Source organism: Trichosurus vulpecula, chromosome 3, assembly GCF_011100635.1.
Source record: "Trichosurus vulpecula isolate mTriVul1 chromosome 3, mTriVul1.pri, whole genome shotgun sequence".
In the NCBI taxonomy this organism is placed as follows: Eukaryota; Metazoa; Chordata; class Mammalia; order Diprotodontia; family Phalangeridae; genus Trichosurus; species Trichosurus vulpecula.
Window position 1 is genome coordinate 278,821,191 of NC_050575.1, and position 27,109 is coordinate 278,848,299.

General features: G+C 36.0%; 1 protein-coding gene across 1 annotated transcript in view; it reads left to right on the plus strand.

Moving 5' to 3' along the window:
* CFAP61 (cilia and flagella associated protein 61) overlaps positions 1–27,109 on the plus strand; it is a 362,517-nt gene that overhangs the window by 323,647 nt on the left and 11,761 nt on the right. The gene's annotated exons all lie outside the window — the stretch shown is intronic.

The window sequence follows — 27,109 nt, forward strand, 5'->3', positions numbered from 1 at the left end:
TCTATGGACCCCCAAATCTAAATACCTAGATGAGGGAGTCAAAGGTTGATGGTCAGATTCATTAACTATCATGGCCACCCCCTGATTTTCCAATTATTTATTGAATAGGAGATCTCACCTAAGCCTTAAATAATTTAACAAGTTTCTCATTGTACTATTTCTCCATGTTAGCAAGAAGCATCTAAGCATGAAGACATTAGAAGCAGCTGAGCATATATTGTTCATTTAATAGGGTTTTTAATATTAAAGACTATTTTATTGAACTCAGTCATCTCTAACTTTCCTTAGATAAAATGTAAAACAGGGTACTTGATATTCTTTCTAGTCAATGATATTGCAAGTTCCAAAACAACAAATAAAAGGTATATAAACTCATTTTGCACACATATGCACTTCATAGAACTTCCGTTTAAGTTTATATAACTTTTGACTTCACAGTTCTGATATAATTTTAGTCTATTCATGAGATTGTGTAGGGCCATAGGATGTAGAGCTGTGAGATACCTTACAGATAATCTAAGCCAATGCTTTCATTTTATATATGTAGAAATTGAGGCCCAGAGAAGTTAAGTGACTTGTCCAAGGTCATAACAGTAGTAAATTAGTACAGAGTGTGGATTTCAACCCAAGTCTTTTTCAACCCAAGTCTTCTGGTTCAAAATCCAGTGTTCTTTCCCCACCGTCTGTCTTTACTTTCTATTAGTGTTACAGTATCTTAAAAGTCTGGCCAAATTATTTGAACCTCCATAGTTATGTCTGTGGAATTTATAATCAAAACTATTGAGTTTAAGACATTAGTACTACAAAGATGCAGTCTTCATCAGTTTATACACTGTCCCCACTGACATGGATAATAAGGAGAGATTGTCTTTTAGAGTTTCTCTTGCTGAAAATTTTGTCATCCTCTGGCCAATCAAGGGATAAACATCTCCAGATGTGGCTGGTCCTTAGATGACAGATATGCATTCTTTTACCAGGTATATATTAGAAGCTTCTCTGGTTTGGACCTGTCAGCTTGAGCTCCACTGGCATAGGCTTAGAGAAACCAGGGTCACTTCCATTTCAGAAGGAGAAATCAGAGTCAGACTTAATCAAAGGCACTACTATTTACACATTTGAAAAATAAGCTTCTGGATGTATATTAGATTACTGGACATCCAGTGCAGATGGCCACAATGAAAAGTTTCCCAGGTCTCTTGGAAGATAGCTACCTTTTAAAAAAAATCAGTGTCTTAACATTCCATTCCATTCACTTCCAAATGTATCCCTCTCCTCTCTGCTCTACCCAAGGAGCCATCCATTATAATAAAGGGGAAAAAACCAGAGAGACAAAAAATAGCATTTAAAAAATCCCAATACATCAGCGGAGTGTGACAGCATATGCAATGTTCCATGCTCATTGCCATCCATACCGCTACAAAAAAGGGAGGTGGATATATGTTCTCATATCTTCGTCAAGGCCAAAGTTGTCATGATTGCACAGATGTTTCTTGATGTTATTTTTGGGTTTTTTCCATTTACACTGTTGTAATCATTGGGTACATTGTGTTCCTGGCTCTTCTCACTTCATTCTAAATGCATTTATATGTCTTCTTGTGTTTCTCTTTATTCATCATTTCTCACAGCTCATTAATGCATCCCATTTTGTTCAGCCATTCTTCAATCAGTGACTATCTACTTTGTTTCTAGCTTATTGCTACTACAGGTCCTGCTATAAGTATTTGGGTATATATGGGATCTTTCTTATCATTAACCCAGCAGTGAGATGTGCCATTTTCTTGGCATAATTCCAAATTGCTTTCCACAATGGCTAGACCAATTCAGTGCTCCACTAACAGGACAGTTAAAGTGCCAAGCTTGCCAAAACGCTTCCCATATTGACTCTACCCTTATTCTTTTCACCTTTGTCAAAGGTATGAGGCAAAACTTCAGGCTTACTTTGATTTGCATTATTCCTATTGTCATTTATTTGAAGCAGTTTTTTTTATTTGACTGCTTTCATATGACTGGTTAACAGTTTATAATTCTTTTCTTTTGAGAATTCTTTATATCCTTTGACTATTTATTCACCAAGAAATGGATTTTGGTCTTGTATATTTCAGTCAGTTCCCTAGCAGAGATATTTGATGCAAAGATTTTTCCTAATCAACTGCCTTATTGTTTATTTTATTCGCTTTAATTTTGTTTGTGCAAAAACTTTTCAATTTTCTTGTTATTGATTTCTTTCTATTTTTTTGTAATGGTCTCCATTCCTTGTTTGGTTGAAAATTATCCTGTCCATTTGTGAAGGTTGCCTGATTTGCTTTTTTCTTCTAATTATTTCGTAGCATGGCTTTTAATATTCAGATATCCATTTTGAGTTTATTGTGGCATATGATAAAAGATATTGGTCTAGGATAATTGTTTTTAATAAGTAATATTGGTAGTCCCAGGCAACAGACATTCAACTTACTTTAAGACAAACTTAAGATGACTTTATAGATGAGAATGTGGTCATATGACAGTAACATGAGAGACCCATTCAAAAGCAACATTCAAATGGAACTTGGAAAAAAAGAAATTAGAACATCACACTTTTCTGGAGAAGGAAAATTTTTTCCCGTACTTCCATACATGGATATAGATAGCTTTGATTTCTTCTTCTGTTAACTACCTGTTCATATCCTTTGACCATTTATCCATTGGGAAATGACTTGTATTCTTATAAATGTGACTCTATTCTCCATATACTTGAGAAATGACACCTTTATCAGAGAAACTTGTAAAAATTTCCCCAGTTTTCTGCTTTCCTTCTAATCTTGGCTGCATGGGTTTTGTTTGTGCAAAAACTTTTTAATTAATGTAATCAAAACTGTCCATTTTGCATCCCATGATGCTTTGTATCTCTTGTGTGGTTATAAATTCTTCTCTTATCCTTACACGTGACAGGTAAAATATGCCATGCTTCCTTAATTTGCTGATGGTATCACCTTTTATGTCTAAATCACATACCCATGTTGATATTATCTTAGTATATGTTGTGAGATGCTGGTCTAAATCTAGTTTCTGCCAAACTGCTCTTCCATTTTCCCAGGAATTTTTGTCAAATAGTAATTTCTTGCCCCCCAACCTTGGAACTTTTGATTTATCAAACACTAGATTACTATGGTCATTTACTACTGTGTATTGTGTAGCTGATCTATTTCACTGATCCACCACTCTATTTCTTGGCCAGTATCAGATTGTTTTGATGATCACTGCTTTGTAATACACATTGAGATCTGGTACTCTTGGGCCATTTTCCTTCACATTTTTTTCATTGCTTCCCTTTATATTATTGACTGTTTGTTCTTCCAGGTGAATTTTACTATTTTTTCTAACTCTATAAAATATTTTTGGTAGTTTGATTGGTATGGACTAAATGAGTAAATTGATTTAGGTAGAATTGCTATTTTTATCATATTGGCTCAGCCTACCCATGAGCAATTAGTATTGCTCTAGTTGTTTAGATCTGACTTTATTTGTGTGAAAAGTGTTTTGTGTGTTCATATTGTCCTTGGGTTTGTCTTGGCAGGTAGACTTCCAAGTATTTCATATGTGTCAACAGTTATTTTAAATGGAATTTCTTTATTTCTTGCTGCTCTATTTTATTGGTGATATATAGAAATGTTGATGATTTATGTGGTTTTATCTTATATCCAGCAACTTTGCTAAAGCTGTTAATTATTTCAACTAGCTTCTGCATATTATTTGCAAAGAGTGATAGTTTTTTCCCCTCAATGAATATTCTAATTCCTTCAATTTCTTTTTATTCTCTTATTACTATAGCTAGCATTTCTAGTACATTTAATAATAATAGTGATAAATTGCTCCACCCCAATCTCATTGGGAAGGCTTCTAGCTTATCCCTGTTACAGATAATGCTTGCTGATGGTTTTAGCTAGATACTACTTATCATTTAAAGGAAAGCTCCATTTATTCCTATCCTTTCTAGTGTTTTGAATAAGATTGAGTGTCACATTTTGTCAAAAAGCTTTTTCTGCATCTATAATCATGATTTTTTTGGTTTTGTTATTGACATGGTCAGTTATGCTGATAATTTTCCTAATTTTGAACAAGCCCTTCATTCCTGGTATAAATCCCACCTGGTCATAGTGTGTGATCTTTGTGATACATAGCTGTAATCTCTTTCTAGAACTTTATTTAAAATTTTTGTATCAATATTCATTAATGAAATTGGTCTATAGTTTTCTTCCTCTGTTTTTGCTCATTCTAGTTTATGTATCAGCACCATATTTGTGTTATAAAAGGAATCTGTTAGGACTCCTTCTTTGCCCATTTTCTCAAATAGTTTATATAGTATTGGAATTAATTGTTCTTTAAATGTTTAGTAGAATTCATTTGCGAATCCATCTGCTCATGGGGATTTTTTCTTATAGCTTGTTCTTGATAGCTTGTTCACTTGCTTTTTCTAAGACAGGGTTATTTAAGTATTTTATTTTCTCTTCTGCTATTCTGGGCAATTTATATTTTTGTAACTATTCATCCATTTCACTTAGATTGTTAGATTTATTGGCATATAATTGGGCAAAATATGTCTTAATAATTGCTTTCATTTTCATTTCATTGGTGGTAAATTCATCCTTCTCATTTTTGATATGGGCACTTTGGTTTTCTTATTTCTTTTTTTAAATAAAATTAACCAATGGTTTGCTTATTTTCTTTTCCCCCATAAAACCAGCTCCCATTTTCAATTATTAACTCAATAGTTTTCTTACTTTCAGTTTTATTAATCTTACCTTTGGTTTTCAAGATTTCCAATTTTGTGCTCAATTTGGGGATTTTTTATTTGTTCTTTTTCTAGTTTTTTAGTTGCACACTCAAGTCATTTATCTGCTCTTTCTCTGTTTTATTGATGTAAGCATTTAGAAATATAAAATTTCACCTAACTACTTCTTTGGCTGCATCTCATCAATTTTGGTATGTTTTCATGTTTTCATCTCTTTAATAAAGTCATTGATTGCTTCTATGATTTGTTGTTTGACCCACTTATTCTTTAGGATTAGATTATTTAGCTTTCAATTAATTTTTAATCAATGTTTCCTTGGCCCTTTGTTGAATATACTTTTATTGCATTATAATCAGAAAGGGATGAATTTAATATTTCTGCTTTTCTGCATTTGGCTGTGAGGTTTTTATGCCTTAATATATGGTCATTTTGTGTAGGTGCCATGTACCACTGAGAAAAAGCATATTTCTTTCTATTCCATTCATTTTTCTCCAGAGGGCTCTCATATCTAAATTTTCTACAACTTTATTCATCTCCTGAACTTCCTTCTTGTTTATTTTTTTTTAGATTTATCTGGTTCTGAGAGAAGAAAGTTGAGGTCCCCTACTAGTATAGTTTTATTATCTATTTCCTCCTAAAACCCATTTAACTTTTCCTTTAAGAATCTGGGTGCCATACCATTTGGTGAATTTTTGTTTAGTATTTATGTTACTTGATTGTCTATTGTACCTTTTAGCAAAATGTAGTTTCCCTGCTTCTCTCCTTTAATTAGACCTATTTTTGCATCTGCTTTATCTGAGATGGTCATTGCTACCCTGGCTTTTTTCATTTCAGCTGAAACATAATAGCTCTGCTCCAACCTCTTACTTTTACTGTGTCTCTCTGCTTCAAGTATGTTTCTTGTAAACAATATAATGTTGGACTCTGAATTTTAAACCATCCATCCACTTTTGTTTTATGGATGAATTCATACCATTCGCATTCACAGTTATGATGACTAATTCTGCATTCCCTTCCATCCTATGTTCCCCATTTATCCTTCTCTCTTTCATCCTGTCCCCCCTCAAAAGTGTTTTGCTTCTGTCCACCACCTCCCCCAAACTGCACTCCCTTCTATCAGCCCTACCTCCTTTTCTTATCCTTCTCCCCTCTTCATTCTCTGTAGGGCAAGACAGATTGTCATGCCCAACTGAGTGTGTGTTTATTTCCTCTTTGAGCCAACTCCTGATAAGAGTTCAAGCATTGCTTGCCACCACCATCCCATCTTCCCCTCCACTGTAAAAGCTCTTCCTTTTGCACCTCTTTTATGTGAGATAATTTATCCCATTCTACCTCTCCCTCCCTTCTTCTCCCAGTACATCTATCTTTCTTACCCCCTTTAATTTTATTTTTTTAGATATCACATCATAGTCAACTCACATCCATGCCCTCTGTCTATGTAGATTCCTTCTAACTGCCCTAATAATGATAAAATTCTTAGGAGTTACAAGTACTATCTTCACATGTAGGAATGTAAACAATTTAACCTTTTTGAATCCCTTAGGATTTCTCTTTTATGTTATCCTGCTTTTAAGTCTTGCATTTAAATGTTAAATTCCCTATTCAGTTCTGGTCTTTTCATCAGGAATGCTTGAAAATCCTCTATTTCATTAAATATCCATTTTTCCCTCTGAAGGATTATACTCAGTGATTGCAATCCTAGCTCCTTTACCCTATGAAATATCATATTCCAAATGCCCCAATCCTTTAATATCAAAGCTGCTAATTCTTGTGTTATCTTGACTACAATCCATGATATCTTAATTGTTTCTTTCTGTCTGCTTGCAATATTTTCTCCTTGACCTCAGAGCTCTGGAATTTTACTCTAATATTCCTGGGAGTTTTCATTTTGGGATCTCTTTCAGGAGGTGATTGGTGGATTCTTTCCATTCTCATTTTATCCTTTGGTTCTAAGATATCAAGGCAGTTTTCCTTAAAGATTTCTTGAAATATTATTTCTAGGCTTTTTTTTGATCATAGCTTTCGTTTGGTCCAATAATTCTTAAATTATCTCTCCTCAATCTATTTTCCCAGTCAGTTTTTCTAATGACATGTTTCACATTTTTCTAAATTTTTTGATGTCTCATAGAGTCATTAGCTTCCATTTGCCCGATTCTAATTTTTAAGGAATCTTTTCTTCAATGCATTTTTTACCTCTTTTTCTATTTGGCCAATTTCTCTTTTTAAGGAGTCCTCTTAAGTGGATTTTTGTGCCTCATGTACCAAACTGTTGACTCTCTTTTCATGAATTTCTTTCATTTCTCTCATTTATTTTCCCAGTTTTTTCTCTACCTCTCTTATTTGATTTTTTAAAATCCCTTTTGAGCTCTTCCATGAATTTTTTTTGGGGGGAGGGGAAGAGACTGTGACCAATTCACATTTTTCTTTGAGGCTTCGCTTGTACTGATTGGTTTCCCTGTCTTCTCTTTTTTGTTGTTTGCTTATTTTCCAGACTATTTCTTGACTTTTAACTTTATGTTAAAATTGGACTCTGCACCCATAGTGGAGAGGGCACTGTCCCAAGTTTCATGTTTTTCATTACGATGTTTTTAGAGCTAGTTCTGGGGGTCTGTAAGTTTTCAGTTCTTCCAAGGTGGTATGCTCTAAGGAGAAGTGTAGTCATGGCTCTCCTTGCCTGTGCTCTGGTCTGTGAGTGACTACAAGCACTCTTTTCTGCCCGGAAACTGTAAGTAGGGTCTCCACTACCCTGGGGCCACAAGCATTGGTACGCTGTGCTCCTCATCACCCTGGGACTGTGATCCAGAACCTTGTATAGGCAAAGCAACAGAATTTTGCACCCAGTAACAGCAAACTGTCCCCTGTAATCTCCTGATCGCTTTACTGTCTGTGGGTTGAAAGCTCTGGAAGTTGCCACCACGCCCCCCGCCAAGGCCTGCTGTGGCAAGAACGGGGGCATCCTGCACAGCATGGCACTCCACTCACCCCAGTGAGACAGACTTTTCCTGCCAACCTCCTCAGTTGTCTCAGCCTAGAAAATTGTTTCATCTTAATCTTTTGTTGCTTCTGCTGCTCCAAAATTCATTTTGAGGCATATTTAAAGTTATTTGGAGGGGAATTTGGGAGAGCTCAGGTGAATCCTTGCCTTTATTTGGTTATCTTGGCTCCTCCTCCTCCCCAATACTTTTTCTGTCCAAAAAAAGGTATCAGTTGGAAATCCTGTTTGCCCAGGATGATGCTCACCCCTCAGAAAGCAAAATTTTGTAGTAAAAAGCACACTAAATTACAACCTACAACAGTCTCTCTCCTTTCTAGTTTTGTGACCATAGAAAACCCACTTAATCTCTCCAAATCTCCATTTCCCCTCCTATAAAATCAAGAAATTTACTTAATGATTTCTAATGTCCCTTTGAGTCCTAAATCCTCTGGTCTAATTTCATCTATCTTTTAAATATTAATCTTGTTTTTCTAATGAACTTTGGACTACTTGTGCTTTTTAATATAATCTACAGAATTAAGAACAGCACTAGATGTATTAGATTCACAATCCATATTTGTTTAAAACTTAGTAATATCACTAGTTATTTTTATGTAATCTTTTTCCTAACAGCTTGAAGTGCTTTATTTAACATATATTCTTTCATTTGATCTGTTATTACCAAAATGATCTATTATGGCAATGGAAGAAGATAAAATTGTTCATTTAATTCTTCTTTTGTGGGTGGAAAAACCAAGTTGTAGAATAGAAAAGTTAAGTGAAATTAAGATAAAAACCTAGAGTTTTAGATGTTCAATCCAATTTCTGTATCCACTTTACAACACAGAGTCCAAACAGTTTTCATCCAGGATGGTATGTCATTCAGTGAGACTCTACTTTGGACCTCAAGAATTAAAATTTATACTTAACACTATCCTATTAAAACTAGATGAGTAGATGCAAAGTTTTGCCATCAACATATTTTCCCTAATTCTTTAAGATTCAACTATGATACATATGATAGCCCCTTCTTGATTCAGAATAGGACAATTTGATCACACAGGCAGGAAGAGAAAATATGGATCGATGCTTAGAACATTTAAGTTCATTTAAAAAATCTTTCTTACATACTAAAATAATTAAAAGTTTAGAACAAATACAGAAGTATGTATTTACTGTGGAAGATGATATTATTAATTCTATGACTACCCCAGTCCTTGGTTTTGTTTTCTAGCAGAGAGAGTTGCCAAGATATAGAAAATACTCTTAGAGCACTGGCATCTTCCCTCTATGCCCTGTGAAGTGCAGAAGAGATAATTAGAGGGTCCTCATGTTACTTAGCAACCAGTGAATACTGTTTGCTATCATATCATTAATATGATATGAAAGTGCTTCATATAAGACATTCATTTTGCATTAATGAAAATCAAATTTGATGATATGATACAAAATCTATTCTTACTTGTGACTTAGTATAATACTTAAGTAGCTTATTTATTGAATTAGGGGTGAGTGGTTTTCATGCTTCAGATTGTGAAAGTGACTTTGTTTTCAATAATATCCAGCAAAATTTGATAATGTGATTACCTAGCTATAAAGAACTGATATCTATACCTTGGCACAACACTGCTCCTCTGAGACAGTCTCAAGTAAAAGTAAATACATTGCTCTCCTACATATTACTGATGAGAACTCTCCTCAAGTAGTGGTTCTAAGTTATCTACAGCTTTCTTGAGAGTGAAGAGAGGAAGTATATTGGATAATGAGACCATTTGATAATGACCCCAGCTGTCAAAACCTGGGAAAAGCTTCTTCAGCCTACAGATGAGAAAGCTTGAGGAACTTTTGTTCCTATGACCTCAAGTTATAGGATCATAGCAGCAAAGTAGACCACTGGGGACTACCTAGTCTGCTTTCATCTCCAGAAAGTATTGTACCCAAAGTACCTGAGCCATGTTGAACACTCAGGAAGAATAAAAATTAAAAGGTTCATAGAGAAAAAAAACCCAACATTTTAAGCTAAACATATGTAATGGTAATCAGGGTGGGACTTTTTTTTTTACTGCTTTCTCTTTTGGAATGCTAAGGTAATCAAGTACCTTTGAGTCTTGCCTTTCAAATGTAATGGCAAGCAAAGTGGGACTTTTTGCTGTTTTTTGTTTGAGTGCTTCTCAGCACTGAGGTAATCAAGGGCTTTTGATGAGTCTTGCCTTTGTTTCTTTGATTGAATCAAGAGTCTTTGATGACCTGCTTAAGAAACAAGAAAGCCTAGTACACACGGGTTTGAGTGGAATGGTTGTGACACCCTCTGATCCTGAGAAGGCTATATAAGTTCAGAGGTTGGCATTTTGTTTTGGGTCTCTCACTCACTGGAAGAATGTTGTGTGGTCTGACCAGATGAGACTCTGAGTAACCATCACGGAGAGCCCCCCTACCCCCAGCTTTGAAAAACCCAGGTTGTTGCTTCTCTCTCTGGTAACTGTTTATGTATTGCTTGGACAGACAGCTAGAAGCCTGTCTGCTGATTTGTGTTATTTTGCTCTGTTTATATAACATATGCTTGTAATTTCTGTTTGTATTTGCTCCTAAATTCAGGGTTCTGGCTTTTCCCCCTGAACGAAGTGAATGGTATATGTGTGTTTAATTAAAGTAAGATTGTTAACCCCTTAAAGTTTCTTTCCTTAGAAGAGCAGATCAAAGAACCCGTGCTAGCAGCCCTCCTGTGTGCTTTTGTTGTTGGACTTGTGTTGGTGTTTCACCTCCACAGCAGCTGCTAGCAACATTATTGTTACAACATAACATGCATGTTTTGACAGTCCAGTCTGTTGAGGACTGGGAAATTTGAAATTTCCTTGAGATTGTAAAGAATAAATTATACTACCCATGGAAAGGATTGTTTTTAAGGAATTTGAGCATTCCTGTACTCTGACAGGGGTTGGAACAGATCATGTTAATACTTTTTCCACCTTAATTTTTCTTACTTTTTGGTAGGCATATTTTTGACATATTAAAAATAGCACTAATCCAACAGTACTGGTTCTCATCAATAACTGACTTCTATAATAAATCATATGCATACCTTCCCTTAAAACACCTATGTTTCCTAAAAAAGTGCACATAAAATTTTATTAAAAAAACAATATTTTAAATATACTTGGGCAGCTCTTTAGAAAGGAATCAACTGCTTAATCTTGTTGTTTTTTAAAGTGAAAAAACTTTTATAGCAGGTAAGTCACCAGTTTATCTATTTTGTGATTTTGCCTTCTTGCTTTATATAGTAGTGCACAATTCAATTAATAAATATTTGCTAAGCACCTAATGTATGCCAGGTTCTAGTATAGAAACTAGAGCTATAAAGGGAAAGGGGATGGGAAAAATATTTATTAAAGAACAATTATGTGTCACACATTCTCCTAAGCACTTTAGAAATATCTCATTTGATCCTCACAACAACCTTGGGGAGTAGGTACTTTTATTACCTCCATTTTACAGCTGAGGGAACTGAGACAGCCAGAGGGACTTGCTAAGGAGCACACAGCTAGTGAATATCTAAGTCTGGATTTGAACTTTCCTGATTGGATGTCCAGTATTCTAACCACTGTGCCACCTAGCTGCCCAACAAAAGACAAAACAACCTCGTCCTTGTCCATAAGGATTTACATCTCCCAGTATATTTGCATAGGAGGGGAGTAGGAAGATGAAATGTTCACAAATAAATATGATAGAAGTAGAATGTGATAATGCAAAGGAGAGATCCTAATCAAAGAAAATTTGAGAAGGGAGTGGTCACTTCAGGTAGGGGGCATCATGGAAGGTTTCATGTAGGTAATTATGGTGTCTGAATTAGGCCTTGAAGGAAAAAAAAATTCAATAGGCAGAAATGAAGATGGAGCTCATTGCAGGTGGGTATCCTGTGGCTTTTGTGAAGCCACAGAAATGGGACAGTTCAGAGATGAGATTAGAAATAGCTAATGGTCCAGTTTCTTTAGAATATAAAGTATGTGAAGAGAAACAGTAAGAAATCAAGCCGGAAAGGTAGGCTCATAGGATCCTATCACTGAGGGTTGGAGATTTAAAGATTATCTATTTCATCTCCCTCCTTTTACAGGAGAAGAAATGGTGGCTCACAGGGAATATGAGTTAAGTTTTGAATATATTGAGTGTAGTGTGGGTGGCACATATTAATTTCCGATCCCCTTTCCCTTTATGAGTTGGTGTAACATAAAGATGAAGATATTCAGCAGAAAAATTTTTATGTAAGACAACTGCAGACGAGAAACTAGAGTTTGATATTTAAATCTGGGAATCATTTGTACATAGGTGATAATTTTAACCCTGAAGCTGAATGAGGTCACCAAAGCAAACAGAAGAGAAGGCTGAAGACAGTTGGGGAATCCCATCCTTCAGAAGCAAGAGGAATATAATGAACCAAAGAAAGAGACTAAGAAAAAGCAGCCAGACAAGTAAGAGGGGAACTACATAAGAGAAGAACTCAGAAAAAGCAATGTCATAAAACTCAAGAAAAAAGAGAATATCCAGAAAGATGAGTGATCTGCAGTGTCATACTGCATAAAGGTCAAGAAGGAGAAAAACTTAAATGTCATTGAATTAGTCAACTAAAAGGTCATTCGTGATCTTGAAGAGATCAGTTCAGGAGGATGATTGGGTCAGAAGTCAAAAGTCCATCCTTTGTTAATAAGATCTAAAACAAAGGCCCAAATTATGCAATGAAATAGGTTCAGCTGGACCTTATTAATGACAATTAAATATTTATTGTACCTGTTAATGCCTTGATAAAGGCATTCTTTCTATCGATACAGATCTCAACTGTGCTTTCATCTTGTGTAATTTTTGTCCTTTTTTCCCTACAAATGCTCCATATTTGTTTTACTTAACTCGCTGAAGGAATTCCCCATAGGTCTTTTAATAATTCATAGGTACTGATATAAGACTCATGCTAACTAGGAGTTATTTTTCACTCTCAAGACTTGACCAGCCCATCTACTTTTTCAATCACATATTCCTAGAAATAACTTTAATGACTCCAAGAAAATGTCATAGTCTGATGCTTCACCATGACATGGAAGTGACTCTGCATTCTCAAAGGCTATGCTGGTGGAATGAAAGATGTCATAACATGTTGGGAAAGCTTTCAGAATGCCCCTGGTAACAGACTGAATCTGCTTCCAAAAGTCAGTTACAGAGAAGCAAATCACCAATAAGCTGGTCACTTGGTTGTGAATTTTTTTGGCCAGATTTATTATTGATGTGGGAATTTTCCCTGAGTCAGCTGTATGTGAACAGTCAGACCATCAACTCTTTAGATCTAAGATCAGTATTTAAAGTAAACAAAAATAATAATAATTAGAAAAAGGTATGGTGCACAATTAAAAGATTAAACCCAAAATTAATTTGACAGATTACTAAACAATTAAAAATCAGAAAACGACAACAGAAATGACATTACCACTAACTACAACAACCAGTGTAAATAATTGCCACAATGCAAAGACCAAAAAGCAAGTACTTTCATGCCTGCACAAAAACCAATGTAAATAATTGCCACAATGAAAAGACCAAAAAGCAAGAACAAGTCAACAAACATCTTACTTACTTTTTCTTGCCAAGTAGAGATAATTACCTGCTAAAGGCAATACCAGGTTACATCTTAAGGTTTTTCTGTAAAATCTTATGAAGAAGGATGATGGGTAATTATTACCATTATTTTATAAAGCAGAGAAAAACAGTGAAAGTTAAAACCAAATTAAAGAAAGTCTGGCAAGATATCAAACTAAGCAAAGTCATCCCAGGGGCATTTAAGTATGAAAATGGAAAGAGGACTATAAGCAGAAAAAATATGGAAAAGATTTGCAAACATCATTAAAAAACACTGAAACATAATGGAACCACTGCAGTTAGCCTCTAAAATCATGTTCTTTGATGATAGAGGAAGTTGAAATGATACAAATAAGAACAAAGATGAGGAAATAGCTGAATTGGACCAAGTATACATCGAAGAGATACATGCTGGAAGTGAAACAATTGGGAGGGCACTGAGGGAGCACTATAAAAGTTGTCTAAAGAAGAGAAAGATACTAAAGGTATGGAAAAAAATTTCATACTTCATTAATACTGCAAAAGCATGACTGAAAGAACAACAAAGACTACTGACCTATCTCCAGTCTACACAAAAATCTTTCTTTTGGTAACCTATACATGAATTGAAAGCATCCTTTCCTTGATGAGGGTATTAGTGGGGAATAAGGAGACTTTCACAAATGATATTCAACAATTTACCATCTTATAGCTGATTGAAGGATATAAAGGATATAAGATCCCATTCTACCTATGGTTTGTTTATCAGAAAAAGTATTTGATTTGGCAGAACAAAATGCCACCTTATGTGCTTTTGAAAGCATGGTATTTCCCAATGTGTATCAATATCATTGAGGATTGCTTGGCAGATGTAATAAGAGAAACACCCCATGTTCAGTTACCTTGTAGTAATAAACATTGTATGTAGCATAGAATTGCAAGATGTGTGCACGACAAAATATTTTCCATTGTGATGAAAGACATATAGAACAGAAATCAGTTTGAGAAAAGATTTTTTGTGAATAATGAGGTCCTCTAGATGTTCCTATTTGTGAATAACATTGTGCTGATTGCATTCAGTTGCAGAACTTCTTAGAAGACATCTGTAATCACTCCTAAGAGTTTGGCCTGTCTATTCATGAGGAAATATCAAGGGGATGAAGAATATCTACTGTCCAGATTTCAATCTGCATCTTAATTGATACAGTATAAAGCTTGTCTAATAGTATGTATATCTGGAACAGACAGTAGAGATAGATAAAGAGCTGGATCCAAAGTTAAAAGGGAGAACAGGCTAGATTTCCTATGGGAAACTGCAAAACTCTTTTACTAACCGCAAGCTTCCCACGAAAGCAAAGGCCCATCTTTTCAATACTAACATTTCACTGGTATTGCTATATGGCAGCAAGATCTAGAATGATGAACAAAGATGACTATTACATAGAAGGCAATAGAAAGGTGGGTAGTAAGTATGAGAAAGCTGAAACGTACAATCACCAAGGAAGTCTAGACAATAATAGGTATAAAGGATGTCACTGAGGATCTATATGATAGGAAGAAAACATGGGCTTACTGTGTAGCAAAAGCAGGAGATGATAGATGTATAGTGCTCCACCAGTATCTCTATGATGTAAGGAGAAAATCCTGCAGCATATTAAGTGGACTGGGGAACTAATGCCAGTATGTGGAAATAAGCAAAGCAAGAAATGAGTTACATGTGCGGATAGGTTTGAATGGGTCACAGTCTGTATCTTTGGGAGGAGTGACCAAAGATTGAGCATTTGAGTCATCCATGAGTTTCATTCTTTAGAGCTTGAAATGTTCCACAAATTGTACTCATATAACATCATTTGGAGAATATTTGTGTTAAAAAGATGGATTTCTGTCCTGAGACTAGGTTAGAATAATTGAAAGTACTGTTTTCATTTCTCAAATGCAATTCAGTCTACTATCTTCCTCCTACTCAGTTTGACAAAATTTTCTGGGAAATATTCTGAATGGTAGTCTGGCAGAAACTCTGTTAGATCAACACCTCACACCATATGCCAAGATAATCACTAATAGATACACAACTTAGATATAAAATCTGAAAGACTCAAATTGAGCAGATAAAGAACTTTCAGTTTTCAACTGAGACAATATCAACTTCAATTTTGCACAAAAGCTAGATTTTTCCAGATAATGTATATTCATAGACAAAACTAGAAAATCTTTTTAGAAAACACTTTTTAGTGTCCATTTCATTAATTTCCATTTAAAAAAATTACAGCTAGTGGTAAGTTGGAAATGGCCCAAGCCATACTGAAACCCTTACTACACAGATTTTTAAAAATTATTTTTATAAGTGGAATTTGAGTTTGAGAATATTTCAAAAATTGATTTTTAACTGATTTGCTGGGTCAAATCAGTCAAACCAATCAAATTAGCTGATATGTTTGGACAGAAAATGTTAGCAGAAAATATCAGTACCATGGCCAGTAGCTGTCCTATGGGATAGGTACTGATCTGTTTCAGCACTAAGGTATTGGATAGCAGCAGACTATCTTGCTATTACACTGTTACGGTATTACTGTTTTCAAAAATCTAATTAAATTCAGATGTATTTTTAAAGCACCAATTGTGTTCTAGGCAGTAGGAATATAAGGGAAAATGAACAGCCGTTGTCTTTAAGAAGTTTATATTGTGCTAGGAGGAAATAATAACTATACAGATAAGTAAATACAAAGTAACTATAAATTAGCCTTGAAAGGATCTAAGGATAGTAAAGGAGGGAGAACATTCCCAAAATGGGAAACAGTTTGTGTGCAAAGGCAAGGAGACAGAAGATGAAATATTATCTATTGGGACAGCAAGAAGACCAGTTTGTCTGGAGCATAGGAGGCATGAAATACATCTTATGAAATCAGTGTGAAAAAAATAGGTTTGGAGCCAGATTGTGCAAGATTGTAAGTGACAAACAGAAAATTTTAAATTTTATCCTGGAGATAATAGGGATTTACTTATGCTTCTTAAGCAGAGCAGTGACATGGTCAGACCTGTGCCTTAGGAATACCAATTTGGCAGCTTGTGGGGGCATGAATTGGCAAGAGAAGAGATCACATGGGGAGAAAGAGATGAATTAAGAAGATGTTAAAACAGTCCAGGCAAAAAGTGAGGAGAGCCTTAACTAGGATGGTAGCTATGCGAGCATAGAAAAGCATATGAGAGATGTTTTTGGTATAGAATTGGCAAGATTTGGTTACTCTTTGGATATAGTAAGGAAGGATAACCCTGATATTTTGAATCTGAGTAACTGGAAAGATGGTAGTATTATAAATATAAAAAGGGAAGTTAGGAGGAGGGATCTGTTAAGTGTAGATATATAAACCGTTCTTTTGACATGTTAAGTTTGAGGTGATGGTGGGACTTCAAGGTGGAACTGTTTGGGACCAAATTGGTGATGCAGAAGCTCAGGAGAGGAATGGACTTGGACATAGAGATTTGTTGAGAGGGCAGTAATTAGCATATGAGTTATATTTGAACACATATAAGCTGACAATATCATCAAAGGATGAAGTATGGCAAAGGAAGAGGAAAAGATTCAAGACAAAGCCATGGATACATCCAAACAAATGGGGTGGGATGATCATGCAAAGGAAGCCAAGGATTGACCAAATTGGTAGGAGAACCAGAAGAGACACAGTCATGAAAACCTAATGAGGAACAAATATCTAGGAGGAGGAGATAGTCAACAGTATCAAACACTGCAGAGTGGTCAAGAAGTATAAGGACTCAGAAAAGGCTATTGAATCTAGGAATATTGATCACTAGTGCTCATGGAGAGCAGTTTCATTTAAATGGTGAGGTAGGACACCAGACTGTAAGGAGTTGAAAAGTGAATGGAAGGTAAGAAAGTCAAAGCAACAAATATAGAAAGCTTTTTCAAGGATTGTATCTGTCATACAGAAAAGAGATATACAATGATAACTTGAGGGGATGGTAGGATAAAGTGACAGGTTGTGTTTTTTTTAAGGATAGAAGAAATGAGTGAGACACAAGGGGTATTTGTAGGCAGCTGCAAAGCAACCAGTAAATAATGAAATTGATAAGGGAGAGAAGATAGCAGGAAATGGGATTAAGGACACAAGTAGAATGGTTGGCCTGGGAAAGAAGGCCCATCTCTTTATCTGAAGATTGAAGAAAAGAGGAGAAAATTGGTGATGATACTGAGGAGATTCGAGGTGTAGAATTAGGGAGAAGAGTTAGCTTATGACAAGTGGCCTTAATTTTCTCAGCAAAGTATGGGAATGAGGTCTTCTGCTGAGAAAAAGAGAAGGGTGTAAATCTGTGGTGTCAAACTCAAATAAAAATGGAGACACTAAATCACAGATGCCTACAGGTTGCCTATTGCCTTTAAAAAAATCACATGTTAACATTATATTTGTTTTACTCCATTTTTGTTTGTTTTGCTAAATATCTCCCAACTACATTTTAATCTGGTGCACTTGAGAGTGTTGTAGTCACAATTTGGCCTGCAGCCAGCGTTTGACACATCTGGTGTCTACTCCAGACTTATGGCAAGAAAAGGAAGTGTAGAACATATGCTATGGGGAATATGGTAGAAAGTCAACCGGTTATATTTAAGGAAGAAAAACTGTTACTAGTATTGGTAGATTTAATTAGGCTGACTACTAGTTTTGTCTATGGGCCATTTGAATTATTCAGAGAGCAAAAGGAAGTCTCAGATGAGCCTCCAGTGTAAGTGAAAGGCAATATAACTGCACTGGGTTTCATGAGATGCTTCCCTTCTGTGGCTGCATCTCACTGTCTTTTCCCTAGTGTACTAACCAGCAGGGAGAAGAAGTCAGAGGGACAGAATGTGTGTCTGTGTGTGTGTGTGTGTGTGTGTGTGTGTGTGTGTGTGTGTGTGTCTGTGCACGTGTGTGTTTTGGTTGAAATAACTGGGTTTGGGGACAAGGACAGCATAATGGACACAGGATTGAACTAGGAAACAGGAGGTAGGTTATAGGTATAAGACTGTCATAGGCAAATCACTTAACCCACAGCTTCATCAACTGCTTTAAAAGGAACAATTGATCTTTAAGGTTCTAGTCAGCTCTAAAAATTCTGTTCTAGTTTAAAATGAATTTATGAAAATGCCTTTTCATTGAAAATGAGCAGCACTCTTTAATTCAGTATTTAAAATGCAGTCTAAGAGCACTTGAATTGGATACGAACATTTTCTTCATGAGTTTCCATTACACTGGTTTTCACATTTTACATTCTGTTAGTGACTACCCAGGCAAAGTGCTAAAAAAATCATCAAACTATCATAATCACACTAAACTGATTTTGTGAACTGAATCCTATAGGCTTTTCAACTTAGAGCCAATTTACACATGCATAATGTGTATTTGAGGCTTTAGACTTAAAGAGATTAAACAATTAATGTCATTTTATGAGACTGGAAAGAGAATTCAACTTCAGTTGCATTTTTAATGCTTGATTCTTGGAAATATCGAACCTAAAAACATAATAGAGGCATTAGGGAAATGAAGAAACCGCTCTGATGGTTTTTAATTGTACCTTTTGGCAAAAAGAGATACATTTTATCTACTAGAAAAGAACCTCATGAAGAATGCTTATAAAAAGGGGCTATATTCAAGGTAGCCCATATACTCTGTGTGCCTAAATTAGATGGCTAATAGTTTTTAAATATGAGAAACTGTTTAACCAAAGAAATAATAATAAGACAGTATCTTGCCTCTGGAGTTTGTCAGGTCCTGAAGCATTAGTGTGCCAGTCACACAAAAGGCATTCCTCATCCTCACATGAGATATATAGATAAAGATATAGATATTTTTTACTACAGAAAATAGGAAATGGGGACAGCTGTGAGCATGACTGAGTGGCTGAGTGGGACTAATGCTCCTCAGTACTCTTAGCAGCCTAATTAGAGGAAAATGGTTGTGCTTTTTATGAAGAGAGAAGCAGAATAAGAAAGGAAGAACACATGAAGGCTAAAGCCCTAAGAGCTTTTCTTTTCTACTGGAATTAAATGCTAACCTTGCTTCATACTATTAGTCCTAAACTTATATAGCAAATCAATGTAAATCCCTACACAACTTTCTGAGATAACATAGCTTCTAATAAACTACACATATACAGAGAAACTTTATAGACAGAATGAGTAGGAAAATACTTGAAGTTAAATATTATTCTAGTTTAATTATATGATAAAAAGTATATACATCTCTAAAAATATTGCCCATAAGAAATTATATAGGAAGCACACAGCATACAATAACTAGGTTGAACTATCACTAGATGTGCAAAGCACTGAATGAACTAATAACAGTGCCTTATAGACCGATCCACCTAAATTAGAAATAAATACGTGTGTTTTAAATCAAAATAATAATATTGTTTCTGTGTGTACAAGTGGTTTGACTCTAATGAAGTTCCAGTTACACACAAAGTTAGTTTCATTAATGGAAAAATTAGCCAAACCATTTTGTTGATTCATTGGATGATTAAAGGGAAAAAAAAACAAAAACAGATATTGTTTGGATTTTTTTGCTGAAAGTATTGTTTTATGGACAACTGGGTGGCATAGTGGATAGATCACTGGGCTTAGAATCAGGAAGACTTAGCTTCATGAATTCAAATCCAGCCTCAGACATTTGCTAGCTGTGTGGCAAGGGCCTAGGCAAGTTTCTGGGCAAGTCACTTAACCCTGTTTGCCTTAGTTCCTCATCTGTTAAAAATGAAATAAAAAAATAAGTTGGAGAAGGAAATTGCAGTATCTTTGTCAAGAAAACCTCAAAATGGGGTCACAAAGAGGTGAACACAACTAAAATGACTGAACAACAAAAATTGTTTTATACTGACAAATCAACCATTATAGCAATGTAACCATATGTGTTGTATTAGTATACATAATTGTTTCAAACATTATTAATGAAGAATCAGATCCATAAAATACCATTTGGCTCTTTTAGGGGAAGGAGGGAGTAACTGACTCTGTGACAAGTCAAACTATTTAAAGCACAGATGTCAGTCAAATAACCTATTTACCATTTTCACTGGTTGGTGCATGAGAACCATCCATTCTAGGGGTGGAGCCAGTTATGACTGGTACTACATTCACAACATTCTCTCCTCTTTTTTAAGTGCCAGTTTTATAGTAATAGTTTTGCTTTTCAAAGTCTCATAAGTTGAAAAAGACATTTCAACATTTCCTCAGCAATAAATCTGAAGTGATCTGAACATCATCTCAGTTTTGGTACAGGTATGTCACATTCACAGCTGCTGTTATTTAATTAAGGCTAGCTCCGATCAGAATCTAGTTCCTATCTGCAACAGAATTGACTTTATTTGGGATTTTAAAATTGTATATTAAGTATTGTATATTGTATATTAACTCAGTACTCTGAGTTGCTCAATCTTCTTGGGATGCTTTCTTCTGCCAAAGCTGAAATATATGTTTAAAAGGGAGGAGGGCTCTCTTCTTCACAGCCCTGAGCTCTCTACCACTTTGCTCCTGTCCCAATCAGTTTTTAAGAGTTTTAAGTCTATTGGTTGTATTTTGGATGTTGGCTATTTTTTAAAAATTGCAGTTCCTATTTAAGACTGTGAGAACTAATGATTTAGAAGCAGTAGACTGAGTGGTGTTGCCTTGCTTTTAACATAATCTCATTGAGCCACTAATTAGAAATCATCCACTAGTCATCTAAAAAGACTCGTGGGTCATCGGAAAACTAAATATTTTCTACTAAGAATAAGGATCTCCCTTTTCAGTATCTCTAAGGTATTTCTGACATGCCCATTCATGGCATCTTTAGAAAAATACTGAGTAAAACTTAAATTAACTATAATGTTCAGGGAATAGAGTGTTCATTAATTTCATTTTATAGTTAATTCAGTGTCAATCAGAAACCCATTTCTGTTTCACACCTTCCTTTTGAAAACCCTTCTAAATGTGTTAGTCCACCTTTCTGCCTAGGTACAGCATAGTAAATAGAACTGACTCTTTTTTTGATAGACGTGTATCCTTCACTTCTCAAGATCATTGGCATGAAGACCAATTCTCACTATTCAGGATAGTAGTGATAAATACAGAAGGTGTTGGAGATGGAGACAAAGTTGTACTGATTCTTAGGATATATACTATGAAAGAGATAATTCTTTACTAAATGCCTGGTACCAGCCTTTTTTCATGTCATTACCCATTTCTTTAAAAGTAAATGATTAAAAAATGAAGTTTACATTAAAAAAATCAACAAGATTTTATTAAGCATTACTATGAGCTTGATATGCACTATGCAAAGCACGGAATATACAATGACCAAAAAATTAGACAATATCTTTCCTCAAGAACTTACTGGAGAAATAGCCTACACACACATAAATCTAGTAAATCTGAAATATATACAAAATACAATGTAATATTTTTGGGCAGAGGGGAGCGTAGCAGCTGGGAGATCTGGAAAGCTCTTCTATGTTGATATTTAAGCTGTACCTTTAAGGAAGCCAGGGGTTCTAATAGATAGAGATGAGCAGGACATGTATTCCAAGAATGGACTATCAGCTATACCAAAGCTTCTTATTAATTAGGTTCTGGTTAATCAAAATTTTGCTATTAACAGCACAATGAAAGAAGAAAGAAAATTTCCTTGTGGTCTCTGCAACCCCAGAAACAGTATACAATGATCTAGCTGATTATAAAGAACCTCAGAGTGGTTGGGTGAGGGTCTGGGTGTGGCAGTCAGGGGCAAGATGGGCACTTCTTCCTTTTCCTGACACAGTGTTGATGGATATTAATCAACCAATAAGTAGCTATTAGGCACTGAGGATACAAATAAAAATAATGAAATAATTTATCCTCACAACGAGCTTACATTCTAACTGGGGAATTACAGTTTGTTACATTCTAATTCTATGCTGGCCAGAAGATGGTGTCATCTGAGGGAAGCCAACTTTCCATGAATGCAAATAAAGAAAAGGAGAGAGAGTCAGAGGCAGAGGTCTAAAATGAAGGGCAACTTGTTAACAATAGAACTGGAGTTCCAGGGAGAGCAGGCCAGGTAGCAGGAAGCCTGTGTCCTCAGGTGACATGCATAGCTGAGGTCCAGAAGAAGCATCAATTCTGGATATCCAGTAAACAGTATCAATATTGCCTCAGCCCCACTGGCCAAAACTGAAGTTCAGGAGAATATTCAAGAGGAATAAAAGTACGGGGAAAATATTTGAGAGTAATAAAACAATAAACTGTGGGGACTTTACCTTTTAATAATAATAATAGCTGATGTTTCTATGGTTCTGTAAAGTTTATGAAGTTCTTTTGCATATGTTATTCCCTTACAATAACACCATAAGGTAGTTCCTACTGTACTGATAAGGAAACTAAGTCTCAGAGATAGTGAGTTGTCCATAGTCAAACAGCAAGTTTAATGTCAGAGGTGAGACCTGAAACCAAATCTTTCTTGACCTCACCTTTACTGGTCCCACTACCCCAGGCTGCCTTTCTCATAATGGAGCATAGGACAAGCAAACCATCACCTGCCCTTGGGTTTGGGGACAGAGACATAATTTTCATAGTTGGCAAGGTAAATAACTGGCTAGCCAATGTCCAGAATGAAGATTATTTTGAGCCATGATTGGTTGAGATGGTCAATGTGGAAAATGCCTAGCTAGTGCTATGTATGTCTGCAACTTGGATTTTGCTACTGCATAATATACATATAAGAGATACCATGGTATATTGAATAAAACTGTCATAGGAGCTAGAAAGACCTTGGTTTACATCTTGCATTTAACATATATAATAATATTAAACATAATAATATTGACTCTGGGAAAGTCACTTATCTTTCAGAGAGTTTAAACAACTCTCTGAGGCTCTTAAGTTACAGAGAAGATACCAGTCTGCATAGGTAAAGGGAGCTTCCTCATATCAATAAAATCACGAAGACCTACATTCCAACGTAGGCTCAAGCACTTACTAGCTGTGTGACCCTGGAAAAGTCATTTAATTTGTTTGCTCAGTTGCCTCATATGTAAAATGCGGACATTAACAGCACCTACCTTGCAGTAAATCAAATGAGATAGTGTCTGACAAGTAGTAGGCTCCATGTAAATGATTACTCTTCTCTTCACCCCATCCTCCCTCCTGAAAGACCAGGGATGTCACCAGTGAGCCTTATGCAAAATGCTTTCTTTCAGTCCATGGCAGGAGAAATGGGCCTACAAGTCCTTCAGGAGGCTGCTCCCAGGGGTTGGAGCTTTGTTGGACTGTCTTCACTTCTGTCTGGACTTTGTTGGGTCTGTCTTCACTTCATCATCCATGAGGCTCAGGGACCCTCTACAGAGCCAAATGTTTTCCTACCTCTGATGTCACAGGCAGGGAGGTGCCAATTGATTGGGAAAGTGGATGCTTCTAATTTGGAAAGTTCCAAGCATAGACAATTCTAGGTATGGAGGGTTCCAGAAAAGGAGCAGGGTAGAAAGGAAGGGTTACCAGGTTGGAGAAGAAGGTGTAGCTAATATAGAAAGAGCATGTCAGATGGAGAAAGCTGAGGCTCCTTGAGACAAGTATTTCTTAACTGTAAAAATCCATTCCTGAACAGGCTGGCTATTTCCATAAACAACTACAGGAGAATGATATAGAGCTGGACACACCTGGGTATGCAGACCCTCCTCTCCAGCAGGGTAAAATGAAACTTAACAACCCAGGACAATAATATCAGTTAGGAATTGATTCTCACGATCAGTAAAAATCCCCACCATTCAAGCTTAGGGTGGTGAGTTCAGGGTAACAAACCTTTTCCTTGATTGGTTGCGGAGGCATACCTGAATGATGGAAATTTTGTTTTGTTTTGTTTTTTAATGCTGAATATCTTAGAGGTGGAACAGTTGCTTAAGACCCATCTCACATCTACTCCTCTTTCCCTCTTCTGTGCTTCCACTCTAGTGTATAGATTGCACTCTTAAAAGGCATCTGATTTCACTCATAAAATTGCCTTTTCTAGACTATAGCACCTAGAAGTCAGAAGACATTGGTTCTAGTCCCCAACCTATTTGCTGTATAGGCCTGGGAAAACCACAATCACTCTGAGTCTATTTTTTTAATTGTAGAACAATACCTGCCCTGCCTACTCCACAGGGATACCTAGATGAAACAAGATAACATATTTGAAAGTGTCTGTCAGCTGTAAATTGTGATATAAATATATGGATAAATGTGTAGGGACTGTCCTTTTCTAGACAAAAAAGGTCACCTTTCAAGTGCACCCAGGGTGCCTCCTTGCCCCCAAAAATCTACTTCTAAAATACACTCTAATCAAATTTCATTTTAGTCTTTGGCAATTATAACCAAGTTCATTTTTCTAGTTAATGAGTCTAGAGTTTTAAATAGACAAGTTTTAATCATTACAATGAAAACCTCACCCTAAGAAACTTACTCAAAGGAAATGTCAATACCCTCATGTTTCACTACATTCTGATATCACAATCAGTCACTTTATCAGGATCTCACTACATAAAAAGAAACTGCTTTAGCCCTGCCTATTTGGAACTGATAAGATACTTAATGCCTATAAGGTGCCAGCCGCTTCATCTGAATTTGGAAGTGTTGCTAATTGTGTTGCAAAATTCAAACACTTGCCATGGAACACTTTTAATGTTACCCTTTGGTGAAAGGCAGGAACATATTAGGAAGAGCTATTAGTTTTCTTCCTGGAGACCCTACAGTTCCAAATGCCTTCCGACGACAGCCACAATAGATATGGAAAACCTTTCAATAGGATTCCTACTGTGGGCCCCTGTCTCCTTTTCAGGAATTGACCAAGTTTTGAAATCCCTGTTTTGCCCCTGGCTAATACTGCCATCTTGTAGACATTTAGCTTGATCAGTTTGGCAGGTTATGAAAGACTTAATGATGCAAACACATGTGGCAGATGCTGTTCTCATGATAGTTTAGGAGCCTACAAGCCACTGTTGGTAGCTTGCCAGCTTCATCTTCAACACTGAAGAGCATTATGCTTTCAAGCCCCCTTTGCAGCTTGCCCTTAGGGACCACTGTTGAAGCAGTAATAAAATTCAAAATGGGCCTCAGGAAGTCAACTTGTTGGTTTGCTTTCAAGGGTGTCTTTTTCATTATCACACTTTGTTTTAATGGAACCCAAGAGTTGTTCTTTAAGAGAAGAAATCTAAATAAAATTCTATAAAAATCAGCTCTTGTTTATAGTTAGAAATTAGATATACAGAAATAACATTGTTGGATCTCATTTTTTTTTCAGGTAAAGTTAAATTTTTTCTCACAACATTTTTTATAGGGAAACATTTTACTAAAAATAAAACTTGATACTTTTCCAAAAAGGCCTGCTAAATGTTTTTCACCTGTTACACAGAGATGCAAGTGGAAATGGGGAGAGGTATGGGAGAAGCCAGGGCCTCCCAACCCACTAGTGTGGAAATCACTAATAGTATTGTAACTGAGGCAGGAACCTCCATGGAAAGACATTTCCATCTCAACCAATGAATAACATACTAAGTAGGTTTTCTTTACTCTGGGTGCTTTGGAGATGGAGTGAAGAAGTAGAAAATAAAATAGAACAAGCAAGCTTCATCAATCTCACCAAAAAACATTTTCCCTTGTTTACATATATCTATGTTCTAGGCACCATACAGACATAAGTCATGCCCCCATATAGTATGAACTTAACAAAATACAGAAAAAATGTTTAGTATCTAGGATAATTAATAAAAAGGCCATGCCCCTTGTCACTTGTATGCCCTCAGGCAAAGCATTTAACCTCTCTGGGCTTTGTTTTACTCATCTACAAAATGGAAGGTTTTCCAACAGATTGCCTTTCAGTTCCTTCTAGTTCTACCCTCTGTCCCTCTAGGATCTTATTTGGGTGAATCACTACTATTCAATTTTCCAACTAGTTGTGCAAGACTACTGGTAGCAGGTGGGAATTCAGCAGCTCTTTTATATTGCAGGAGCAGTAGATATCTAAGCTGAGAGGGTATTCTAGATACATAATATGGCTTGAAAGAAAGCTCTATTACAGATTTATCAGGAGAGTGGGAAAATGTAAAAGAGATGAAGTAGTCTTACGAGGACGCTCCATGACATCACCTATGTAACTATTGCTTGTACCAAGTGATCTGGATGTTTGCACCTGTATACATAGGCCCCCCCCAAAATAAGTTGAATCTTTTATTACATCAAGAGGAATGCTATTTATGACTTAGTGGCTTTGGGCAGACACAGTATTAAAGGTCTCTGGGCAAACTTCCCTGGGGCACACTGCTGATGTTCATATCCATTTGTTCTGGAAGATGCCCAGTGAAAGTACAATGTCCATTCGTTTTCATTGTGATCCATGTGATTACCCCTTTCCATAACTGGTATTATTATTATTACTTACAGTTTCAATGCATATTACACAGTTCATCCATCTATTTTTCAGAAAGCTAATGCTTTTCATTCTCCAATAATAGTATTTAGTACCAGCCATTGGTGGGTACTACTCAGAAAACACATTGCCTTTGCCTAGAAGCCTGCAGTTCAAAGTGGAGGATGTACAACCCAAAAAACCAGGTTGGTTACTTTGGCCATTTTGGGTCAATGAGATTGGTTCCAAACAGTTGATCATGAAGAGAGTTTAAAACACGTGCTCAGTCTTGCTGAAGCTGGCATGTAACTATAGCTTAAAAACCAGGCAGTATACAATAGCCCAGACACACAGCAGTCAATTCACATTTGGCAGGAGTATAGAGAATGG